Source organism: Phyllobates terribilis, unplaced genomic scaffold (assembly GCF_046119375.1).
Source record: "Phyllobates terribilis strain yellow unplaced genomic scaffold, ASM4611937v1 Scaffold_9__5_contigs__length_417890890, whole genome shotgun sequence".
Taxonomy (NCBI): Eukaryota; Metazoa; Chordata; class Amphibia; order Anura; family Dendrobatidae; genus Phyllobates; species Phyllobates terribilis.
Genome location: NW_027362769.1, coordinates 155,089,563 through 155,102,351, shown reverse-complemented (window position 1 = coordinate 155,102,351; position 12,789 = coordinate 155,089,563).

Genomic DNA, 12,789 nt, shown 5'->3' with positions numbered 1-12,789 from the left:
ATGCAGACGGAGCGGTATACGCCACCTGTCCTCACTATTCTGGCCTTGCCAGAGGGACTCCTGCTGCAAAAGGGGTACCGACCCCCGATATCTGACTCTGTCACTTCAAGTCTTAGTCAGAGAAGCCCGGAGGCTCAGTGGATCCCACCGGGTAACGGACGGAGCGGAGTCGCCACCCGTACCCTTGTTCTGTGCATAGTCCAGAGGGAGACCCGGCCTTAGTACACGTACCACACACGGACAGGAGAGGACCTAGTGGGAAAGTCTAGGAACACTCTGGTGCGGGGGTCCTGATTCATGCACCCGAACTATCCTGAGTATGCTGAACCCCTTCCTGGTGGCCGCAGCGCGCCATAAGGAGCGAGGAGAAGCCTTGCAGCTGACACCTAACATCGTGAGTAAAGCTTGGAAGACTGCATCTATTGCCTCCGGTTCCTTATTGCAACGCGGCACCGCACTACACCGCACCACATCTCCTACTACTACTCCCTTGATCCGTCTTCTCTGCCCTGAGGCCCTGCTCCGCCTGTTGGGAGTAGTACCATCTTCTGCTGCCACTACATCCCGCCTCAGAGGACTGAACACAGCGCTGGTGGAGGATCACCAGAAACCACAGGTGGCGTAGTCATTACATCCACTCGATTAACACCAAACCTTGAAAGCCCATTAAACCTTTTATGTGACGGCCCTGGGCACGGAACTGGTCCAGGCCACGACTGCAACCCCCAACATCTGACCCGGCTCCGAGTACCCCCATCTCCCAGGGTAGGGCTGTGAGCGTCACAACTATGTCCCCCATCCTGGGCCCCTTCCTTGTATAATGTCCTTTCATCATGTAGTAATGCTCTCTGTCCTGGGTCCTTTATTTAATGTCCTTCATCTTGGTTCCCTTCCAATATTAATGTCCTCTTTACTGGGCAACCTCCAGTAATAATGTCTCTCGTCCTGGGCTCTTTCAGTAATAATGCCCCCAGTCCTGGGCACCATTCTATAACAATGTCCTCCATCCTGGGTTTCTTTTTGGTATAATATCCCCATTCTGGTACGATGCCCCCCATCTTGGGTGCCTTCCTGGTATAATGCCCCATCCTGGTATAATTTGCCCCCTTTTGTTCTTCTCCAGCACATTTTAAAAAGAAACAAAGTATTATTATTATTTTCCCCCACTCCCATGATTTGCGTCATCTTCCTCTATAGCTGTTACAGAAGCCAGCAGTTGACTTCCGTGTGCTAGCATGGACAGCACATAATGTCACTTCCATGGGCCACCAGTCACAGGCAAGCCAATGGCTGCTGCCTGACTCTAATTGGCCAGCTATTACGGGTGTGTCAGAGGTGACAGACAGTCGCCCAGCAGTTGGTTGCAGGAGATCTCTACATTTGGCATTACAGACATCTTCTTACCTCTCTCTGGTAATTAGCTCCCTGGCCTGGGTGTATATACACCTGGTGTGTCTGAGAAGGAGGTGGTTGACACTTTGTTTGGCTCTTTTTAAGGCTGGAATTAAAAAATATAAAGAATTATACTTTCCTTCGCCCATTACCCATCCTGGCACTGCTGCTCTGTACTTTGGCTTCCTCTGGCTCGCTTCCTCCATCCAGCTTTCTCTTCCATCCTCACACTTTGGTGCCTACACCGCTGACCAGGCCTCAGGTGATGTCATAACGGCGGCGCAAAAGGCTCAGTGAGCATCGGAGGCACAAAAGAGTGAAGAATGCTAGAGCCAAAAGAGAAGACTTGAGCCAACGGAGGACAGACAGACGGGGCAGGAGGGATTTTTTAATCCCACAGAGCATAATAAATTTTCCTGGCCAAGTTCGAGAAAAATTGGCAAAGTGAATTTCATCAGATTCCTTCATCTCTACTGGTGTCCTCCACCAGGATCCTGGCTTCCTCCTCCAGCAGGAGACTTCTGATTGGTACCCCATCACCATTTGGTACCCCATCAAAAGGAGGAAGCCAGGAGCTCGAGGAAGGACACATTTGCATCAGAAGAGGAACAGTGCCTAACTCTCAAGTGAGTATATTTATTTCTTTATTTTTTAAGCACCCTGGCCCCATTTCAAAAGTTTTTTTTTAGAAGTACTGGACATCCCATTTAAGTTTGCTTGCATGTTAAAAGTTGGTAACGGTTTCTTCCATGAACGGTAAAGTCCTCTCTAGCTCCAATCTCCTACTGACTTTTTGGCTGCCTAAGTGCAGAGGAACATTAATACAATCCTTATCTGAGCACTCGGCAATGCGATCAGACAGCACAATCCTCCCTGAGTTATTACTCAGTCTCCAATGAGGAAGTTAATACTGATAAGGCAGATAAAAGAATAAAGCTGGATATATCATACTACGACCCCAATGAATTATTCCGAATATATAAAAATTCACTTTATAGGAAATGAAAGGTGTGCGAGTCCTTTACAGGCAGAATGATTGCGCACTAATGTCTCTTATAAAGTGTCTGACAAAATATTAAAATGTCTCTTAGTTAAATCATCAATCAGGATGAAATAGGAAAAAAACGAAGATTAAGTGGGAAAATCAGATTACTATATAAAAACACAGATTTAAAGAGTAGGGTCACATAAAGTACAGATGTTATGTCTGTTGTAGTGCAGTGAGTACATCAGGCAGCACTATTTATCTGGGCACCATATGGCAGTGTATGGGCACTATATGACATTATTTATCTGGACACAATATGACAGTGTATGGGCATTATATGGCATTATTTATCTGGCCACCATGTGGCAGTATCTGGGGCACTGTATAGTACTATTTATCTGGACACCATATGGCAGTATCTGGGGTACTGTATAGCACTATTTATTTGGACACCATATGGCAGTGTCTGAGGTTCTGTATAGTACTGATTATCTGGACACCATATGGCAGTATCTGGGGTACTGTATAGTATTATTTATCTGGACGCCATATGGCAGTGTCTGAGGTTCTGTATAGTACTGATTATCTGGACACCATATGGCAGTATCTGGGGTACTGTATAGTACTATTTATCTGGACACCGTATGGCAGTATCTGGGGTACTGTATAGCACTATTTATTTGGACACCATATGGCAGTATCTGGGGTACTGTATGGCACTATTTATCTGGACACCATATGGCAGTATCTGGGGTACTGTATAGTACTATTTATCTGGACACCATATGGCAGTATCTGGGGTACTGTATAGCACTATTTATTTGGACACCATATGGCAGTATCTGGGGTACTGTATAGTACTATTTATCTGGACGCCGTATGGCAGTATCTGGGGTACTGTATAGTATTATTTATCTGGACGCCATATGGCAGTGTCTGAGGTTCTGTATAGTACTGATTATCTGGACACCATATGGCAGTATCTGGGGTACTGTATAGTACTATTTATCTGGACACCGTATGGCAGTATCTGGGGTACTGTATAGTACTATTTATCTGGACACCATATGGCAGTATTTGGGGTACTGTATAGCACTATTTATTTGGACACCATATGGCAGTATCTGGGGTACTGTATAGTACTATTTATCTGGACGCCGTATGGCAGTATCTGGGGTACTGTATAGTACTATTTATCTGGACACCATATGGCAGTGTCTGAGGTACTGTATAGCACTATTTATCTGGACACCATATGGCAGTGTCTGAGGTACTGTATAGTACTATTTATCTGGACACCGTATGGCAGTATCTGGGGTACTGTATAGTACTATTTATCTGGACACCATATGGCAGCATCTGGGGTACTGTATAGCACTATTTATTTGGACACCATATGGCAGTATCTGGGGTACTGTATAGTACTATTTATCTGGACGCCGTATGGCAGTATCTGGGGTACTGTATAGTACTATTTATCTGGACACCATATGGCAGTGTCTGAGGTACTGTATAGCACTATTTATCTGGACACCATATGGCAGTGTCTGAGGTACTGTATAGTACTATTTATCTGGACACCATATGGCAGTATCTGGGGTTCTGTATAGCACTATTTATCTGGACACCATATGGCAGTGTATGGGCATTATATGGCATTATTTATCTGGACACCATGTGGCAGTATCTGAGGTACTGTATAGTACTATTTATCTGGACACCATCTGGCAGTATCTGGGGTTCTGTATAGCACTATTTATCTGGACACCATATGGCAGTATCTGGGGCACTGTATAGTACTATTTATCTGGACACCATATGGCAGTGTCTGAGGTACTGTAAAGCACTATTTATCTGGACACCATATGGCAGTGTCTGAGGTACTGTATAGTACTATTTATCTGGACACAATATGGCAGTATCTGGGGTTCTGTATAGCACTATTTATCTGGACACCATATGGCAGTGTATGGGCATTATATGGCATTATTTATCTGGACACCATGTGGCAGTATCTGGGGCACTGTATAGTACTATTTATCTGGACACCATATGGCAGTATCTGGGGTTCTGTATAGCACTATTTATCTGGACACCATATGGCAGTATCTGGGGTACTGTATAGCACGATTTATTTGGACACCATATGGCAGTATCTGGGGTACTGTATAGTACTATTTATCTGGACGCCGTATGGCAGTATCTGGGGTACTGTATAGTACTATTTATCTGGACACCATATGGCAGTGTCTGGAGTACTGTATAGCACTATTTATCTGGACACCATATGGCAGTGTCTGAGGTACTGTATGGCACTATTTATCTGGACACCATATGGCAGTATCTGGGTTACTGTATAGCACTATTTATCTGGACAACATATGGCAGTATCTGGGGTTCTGTATAGCACTATTTATCTGGACACCATATGGCAGTATCTGTGGTTCTGTATAGCACTATTTATCTGGATAACATATGGCAGTATCTGTGGTTCTGTATAGCACTATTTATCTGAACACCTCGTGGCAGTATCTGGGGCACTGTACAGTATAGTACTATTTATCTAGACACCATATGGCAATATCTGGGGTTCTGTATAGCACTATTTATCTGGACACCATATGGCAGTATCTGGGGTTCTGTATAGCACTATTTATCTGGATGCCATATGGCAGTGTCTGAGGTACTGTATAGTACTATTTATCTGGACACCATATGGCAGTATCTGGGGTTCTGTATAGCACTATTTATCTGGACACCATATGGCAGTGTATGGGCATTATATGGCATTATTTATCTGGACACCATGTGGCAGTATCTGGGGCACTGTATAGTACTATTTATCTGGACACCATATGGCAGTATCTGGGGTACTGAATAGTACTATTTATCTGGACAGCATATGGCAGTATCTGGGGTTCTGTATAGCACTATTTATCTGGACACCATATGGTAGTATCTGGGGTACTGTATAGCACTATTTATCTGGATGCCATATGGCAGTATCTGGGGTACTGTATAGCACAATTTATTTGGACACCATATGGCAGTATCTGGGGTACTGTATAGTACTATTTATCTGGACGCCGTATGGCAGTATCTGGGGTACTGTATAGTACTTTTTATCTGGACACCATATGGTAGTGTCTGAGGTACTGTATAGCACTATTTATCTGGACACCATATGGCAGTGTCTGAGGTACTGTAGAGCACTATTTATCTGGACACCATATGGCAGTATCTGGGTTACTGTATAGCACTATTTATCTGGACAACATATGGCAGTATCTGTGGTTCTGTATAGCACTATTTATCTGGACAACATATGGCAGTATCTGGGGTTCTGTATAGCACTATTTATCTAGATGCCATATGGCAGAATCTGTGGTTCTGTATAGCACTATTTATCTGGATAACATATGGCAGTATCTGTGGTTCTGTATAGCACTCTTTTTCTGAACACCTCGTGGCAGTATCTGGGGCACTGTACAGTATAGTACTATTTATCTGGACACCATATGGCAATATCTGGGGCACTGTATAGTGCTATTTATCTGGGCACAATAAGGCAGTATTTTTGTCATGTTACAATACTATTTATCTGGGTACTATATGACAGCATCTGGGGTACTGTATAGTACTATTGTTAGAACCGTGCTCTTAGGTTTTTTCCTTTGCTGGTCACATGACCTTGTTGGCCTATTTAATCCTGCTCCGCCCTTCTGGCTTTGCTGGACTTCATTGTATAACTACTTTCTAGCTAGCCTGTGCTCTGTATCTAACTCTGTTAGTTTGCTTGGTCTACGGACCTCTATGTTCTATATATTTTGTTTGTTCGTCTGTCTGCTACTATTTCTGTTAGGAGGTGTCCCATTTTCCTCCCAGTCCTTAGTACTTGTAGGGATTCCTTCCCCACATCTATAAGTCTCCGTACAGACTAGCTTAGGACTTTAGCAGGTCTGATCGCAAGATCAGGTTCCCTGTTACATCGTAGGGATTCAGCTGAGTTCTATCGTAGGGACAGATCTCCTCTCTTTCCTTAGCTCTGGTAGCAGAACATAACAGTAAGTCCAGCCTGCAAATTCTCTAAGGAAAGATTTTTCTGTTCCATCATGGTGTCGGTTCAGGATTTGGCTCATCGCCTGCAGGGACTCTCTCTGGAGGTGGCCGAGCTCCGTCAGCACGTGAGTAACTGTCCTGGAGCACATTTCTTGGAGCCTAAGGTATGTTTGCCGGATTTATTTTTTGGTGAACACCGAGAATTTTTTTCATTTAAAAATGCTTGCTTATTGTATTTTCGTTTGAGACCCAAGTCCTCTGGGGATGAATCCCAGCGCATAGGGTTCATAATGTCACTTTTGCGCAAAGAGCCTCAGGAGTGGGCCTTTTCTTTGCAACCTAGTGATACATGCTTCAGATCAGTGGATAGTTTTTTTTCTGCTTTGGGACTATTATATGATGATCCTGACCGTGTCTCATCAGCTGAGACTGAGTTGAGACGTTTGAAACAGGGATCAGGTAATGTGGAAAAATATTGTACTCATTTCCGTCATTGGTCTACTCAAACAGGGTGGAACGATTCTGCTCTGAATAGTCTATTTCTTGCTGGGCTCAATGAAAGGGTTAAAGACCTGCTAATTGCTTATCCTACACCTGAAGATTTGCAACAGGCTATGCAATTAGCTATACGGGTGGATAGGAGACTGCGTGCAAGGGTTAATGAGAACAAATCCTCTGCTATGTCAGTTTCTGGTTATGAGAATGTGTGTACTAACAGTGGAGAGCCGATGGAGATTGGATCGGTGGCACCTCGCTCTCAAGAAAAAGACCGTAGATTTTCTGAAGGCTTGTGTTTCTATTGCGGAAAATCTGGTCATTTGATTAAAGGCTGTGAGCTTCGTATGAAGAAAGAAAAAAAAATGGTCAGTCATGCCCGTATTGCCTGTTTAAATTCCAAGGGTGTATTTTTAGCTGCTTCCACGATTGCTCAGGAAAAATTAATGGAATTTCGGGTGTTTGTCGATTGTGGGTCTACTCTGAATGTAATTGATGGGGGATTCTTGGAAAGACTCAATTTAAAACCCGAACCTTTATCAACCCCCATTGCTGTGGTTTCTGTGGATGGTTCCCCTTTGAAGAATATTACTCTCAAGGTCTGTGAATTTCCTCTCACTATTAATGGTGTTCACCATGAGAAATTGGATTTGGTAGTTTTGAATAACTTGCCTTCTCCAGTAATATTGGGATTGCCCTGGTTAAAATTTCACAATCCTGTACTGGATTGGTCTACCAGTGAAATTAAATCCTGGAGCCATAAATGTTATGACAAGTGTTGTAACGGGCGTATTGCAGCTTTGGATAGGGGAGAATTGCCTGTTCCTATTCAGGATTTTTGGAGAGTTTTTTCTGAGAAGGAATCGCAGGTTTTGCCTCCCCATAGAGACTATGATTGTTCTATTGAATTTGTCCCTGGAGCGACTCTTCCTAAAAGTCGTTTATTTAACCTTACTATTCCTGAGAGGAAGGCTTTGGAGGAATACATACAGACAAGTTTGGCCGCCGGTCACATCAGACCCTCTAAGTCTCCTGTGGCGGTTGGATTTTTTTTTGTAAAAAAAAAGGACGGCGGTTTACGTCCTTGTCTGGATTTTCGTGAGATTAACAAAATTACTGTACGCAATCCTTACCCACTGCCATTGATTCCTGATCTGTTTAACCAGTTAATGGGGGCCAAGTGGTTCTCTAAAATTGACCTTAAGGGGGCATACAATCTGTTGCGCATGAAGGAGGGTGACGAATGGAAGACTGCTTTTAACACTCCTGTGGGTCATTTTGAGAATCTGGTTATGCCTTTTGGTCTTACTAATGATCCTGCATTTTTTCAGAATCTTATTAATGACATCCTTAGACCTTTGATCGGCAAAAATGTGGTTGTGTATTTGGATGACATTTTGATTTATTCGCCGGATCTGGAGTCTCATTGGCGGAGCGTACGTGAAGTATTACAGTTATTAATGGACAATTCGCTTTTTGCTAAGCTGGAGAAATGTGAGTTCGCTGTACAGAGAATTAGTTTTTTGGGTTACATTATCTCCAGCGAAGGTTTTGAGATGGACCCGGTTAAAGTTCAAGCTGTACAGGAATGGCCTAGGCCTATTGGTTTGAAATCGATACAGAGGTTTTTAGGTTTCACCAATTATTACAGAAAATTCATAAAAAATTTTTCTAGTATTGTCAAACCTCTGACCGATCTCACCAGGAAAGGTGCTGATGCGGTTCAGTGGTCTTCTGAGGCCATTGAAGCTTTTGTGTATCTCAAGGAGAGGTTCACCTCTGCTCCCATCCTTATGCAGCCTGATGTGACTAAGCCGTTTTTGGTTGAGGTTGATGCTTCCTCTGTGGGGGTTTGGCGCAGTATTGTCTCAGGATAACGGGGATGGATTACATCCCTGTGCCTTTTTTTCAAAAAAATTTTCGGAGACTGAACTGAATTACGATATTGGTAATCGGGAATTATTGCCTATTAAACTCGCATTTGAACACTGGCGCCACTTCTTGGAAGGTTCGGAATTTCCCGTTCAGATTCTTACGGATCATAAAAATCTGATATATCTTGATGCTGCCAAGCGCCTGAATGCCCGTCAGGCTAGGTGGGCACTGTTTTTCTCGCGGTTTAATTTCTCTGTTACTTACATCCCTGGTACTAAGAATGTTAAGGCGGATGCCTTGTCTCGCAGTTTTTCTCCCATAGTCGGTGCTGAGAAAGAGGAGAACATTTTACAAGAAGGTGTTGTGATAGCTGCTTTGGACTCCGTTTTGGAAGATGAGATTCTTAAAGCACAGGAGAATGCCCCATCTAACACTCCTCATGGGAGGTTGTTTGTGCCTGGGACCTTTAGGAGAGATTTGTTTGTTGAGTGTCACGAATCTCGGTTGGCAGGTCATCCCGGAATCTCTGAGACCAAGAGACTGGTGGGTCGCAGTTTTTGGTGGCCTGGATGGCAGAAGGAAGTCATTAAGTGGGTGCGTCAATGTACTATATGTGCTAGATCTAAGTCCTCACATACTCCTGCTGCGGGGTTGCTTTGTCCTTTGGAGGTTCCCAGTGCTCCTTGGACACATTTGGCTATGGACTTTATAACTGACCTTCCCCCCTCTGAGGGTTTTACTGTCATCTGGGTGGTCGTGGACCGTTTTAGCAAGATGTGTCACTTGGTTCCCTTCGTCAAACTGCCCTGCGCTAAAACTCTCGCTAAGGCCTTTGTCAAGGAAATTGTCAGACTTCATGGCGTTCCTACTGACATTGTTTCTGATAGGGGTCCTCAGTTCGTGGCTCGTTTTTGGCGTGCCTTTTGTGACAGGTTGGGAGTTCATTTGTCGTTCTCGTCCGGATATCATCCTGAATCTAATGGCCAGACAGAAAGGAAAAACCAGGATGTTGAGCAGTTCTTGCGTTGTTTTGTGGCAGACAATCAAGAGGGGTGGTCTGAGTTTCTGCCACTTGCTGAATTTGCTCTGAACAATCATACATCTTCTTCTGCTGGTTGTTCGCCTTTTTTTTGTTGTTCTGGGAGACATCCGTCGTTTGGGTCGTTCTCCAAGTTGGGATCTGCCGTGCCTGAGGAGGAGAATTTTTCCGGTGATTTGGAGAGAGTTTGGACGGATGTGCGTGGTAATCTTCAGGAGGCCAACAGAAAATCTAAAGACTACTTTGATAGGAAACGACAGGAGGTTTTGTTCGCTGTTGGTGACATGGTTTGGTTGTCCTCTAGGAATCTGCGGTTGAGGATTCCTTCTAAGAAATTGGGTCCCAAGTTTGTAGGGCCCTTTAAGGTGCTTCAGGTTGTCAACCAATCTGCTATTAGGTTGGAGGTTCCTACCTCCTGGAGAATTAATTCGGTATTTCATGTCTCTCTGTTAAAAAAAGCTGTTGTGTCGGATGGTGACGCCTCTGCCTCTGTTCCTCCGGTGGTGGAGGACGGGGAATATGAAATTTCTCGCATCCTTAACTCTAGACGGTATATAGGTAGTTTGCAGTATCTTGTGGCCTGGAAAGGTTTCGGACCCGAGGATAACTCTTGGGTGAGGTCAGATGATGTTTCCGCGTCCAGACTTATCAGAGCGTTTCACAGGAGATTTCCTGATAAGCCTGGTCCTAGGGGATCAGGAGGATCCTCTTAGAAGGGGGGGTACTGTTAGAACCTTGCTCTTAGGTTTTTTCCTTTGCTGGTCACATGACCTTGTTGGCCTATTTAATCCTGCTCCGCCCTTCTGGCTTTGCTGGACTTCATTGTATAACTACTTTCTAGCTAGCCTGTGCTCTGTATCTAACTCTGTTAGTTTGCTTGGTCTACGGACCTCTATGTTCTATATATTTTGTTTGTTCGTCTGTCTGCTACTATTTCTGTTAGGAGGTGTCCCATTTTCCTCCCAGTCCTTAGTACTTGTAGGGATTCCTTCCCCACATCTATAGGTCTCCGTACAGACTAGCTTAGGACTTTAGCAGGTCTGATCGCAGGATCAGGTTCCCTGTTATATCGTAGGGATTCAGCTGAGTTCTATCGTAGGGACAGATCTCCTCTCTTTCCTTAGCTCTGGTAGCAGAACATAACAACTATTTATCTGGACACCATATGGCTGTATCTGGGGTTCTGTATAGCACTATTTATCTGGACACCATATGGCAGTATCTGGGGTACTGTATAGCACTATTTATTTGGACACCATATGGCAGTATCTGGGGTACTGTATAGTACTATTTATCTGGATGCCATATGGCAGTATCTGGGGTACTGTATAGCACTATTTATTTGGACACCATATGGCAGTATCTGGGGTACTGTATAGCACTATTTATCTGGACACCATATGGCAGTATCTGGGGTACTGTATAGTACTATTTATCTGGACGCCGTATGGCAGTATCTGGGGTACTGTATAGCACTATTTATCTGGACACCATATGGCAGTATCTGGGGTACTGTATAGTACTATTTATCTGGACGCCGTATGGCAGTATCTGGGGTACTGTATAGTACTATTTATCTGGACACCATATGGCAGTGTCTGAGGTACTGTATAGCACTATTTATCTGGACACCATATGGTAGTGTCTGAGGTACTGTATAGTACTATTTATCTGGACACCATATGGCAGTATCTGGGGTTCTGTATAGCACTATTTATCTGGACACCATATGGCAGTATCTGGGGCACTGTATAGTACTATTTATCTGGACACCATATGGCAGTATCTGGGGTACTGTATAGTACTATTTATCTGGACAGCATATTGCAGTATCTGGGGTTCTGTATAGCACTATTTATCTGGACACCATATGGCAGTATCTGGGGTACTGTATAGCACTATTTATCTGGACGCCATATGGCAGTATCTGGGGTACTGTATAGCACGATTTATTTGGACACCATATGGCAGTATCTGGGGTACTGTATAGTACTATTTATCTGGACGCCGTATGGCAGTATCTGGGGTACTGTATAGTACTATTTATCTGGACACCATATGGCAGTGTCTGAGGTACTGTATAGCACTATTTATCTGCACATCATATGGCAGTGTCTGAGGTACTGTATAGCACTATTTATTTGGACACCATATGGCAGTATCTGGGTTACTGTATAGCACTATTTATCTGGACAACATATGGCAGTATCTGGGGTTCTGTATAGCACTATTTATCTGGACACCATATGGCAGTATCTGAGGTTCTGTATAGCACTATTTATCTGGATGCCATATGGCAGTATCTGGGTTACTGTATAGCACTATTTATCTGGACAACATATGGCAGTATCTGGGGTTCTGTATAGCACTATTTATCTGTACACCATATGGCAGTATCTGTGGTTCTGTATAGCACTATTTATCTGGATGCCATATGGCAGAATCTGGGTTACTGTATAGCACTATTTATCTGGACAACATATGGCAGTATCTGTGGTTCTGTATAGCACTATTTATCTGAACACCTCGTGGCAGTATCTGGGGCACTGTACAGTATAGTACTATTTATCTGGACACCATATGGCAATATCTGGGGCACTGTATAGTGCTATTTATCTGGGCACAATAAGGCAGTATTTTGTCATGTTACAGTACTATTTATCTGGGTACTATATGACAGCATCTGGGGCACTATATAGTACTATTTATCTGGAGCAGGTTAAGGTACTATTTATCTTGACACCCTATGGCAGTGTCTGAGCGCTGCTTGGCGCTATTTATCTGGGCATCATAAGGCAGTATATGGGCACAATATGACATTATTTATCTGGACACCATGTGACAGTATCTAGGGCACTGTATAATACTATTTATCTGTGCACACTATGTCAGTATTTTTGTCATGTTTTAGTACTATTTATCTGGAGCAAGTTATGATACC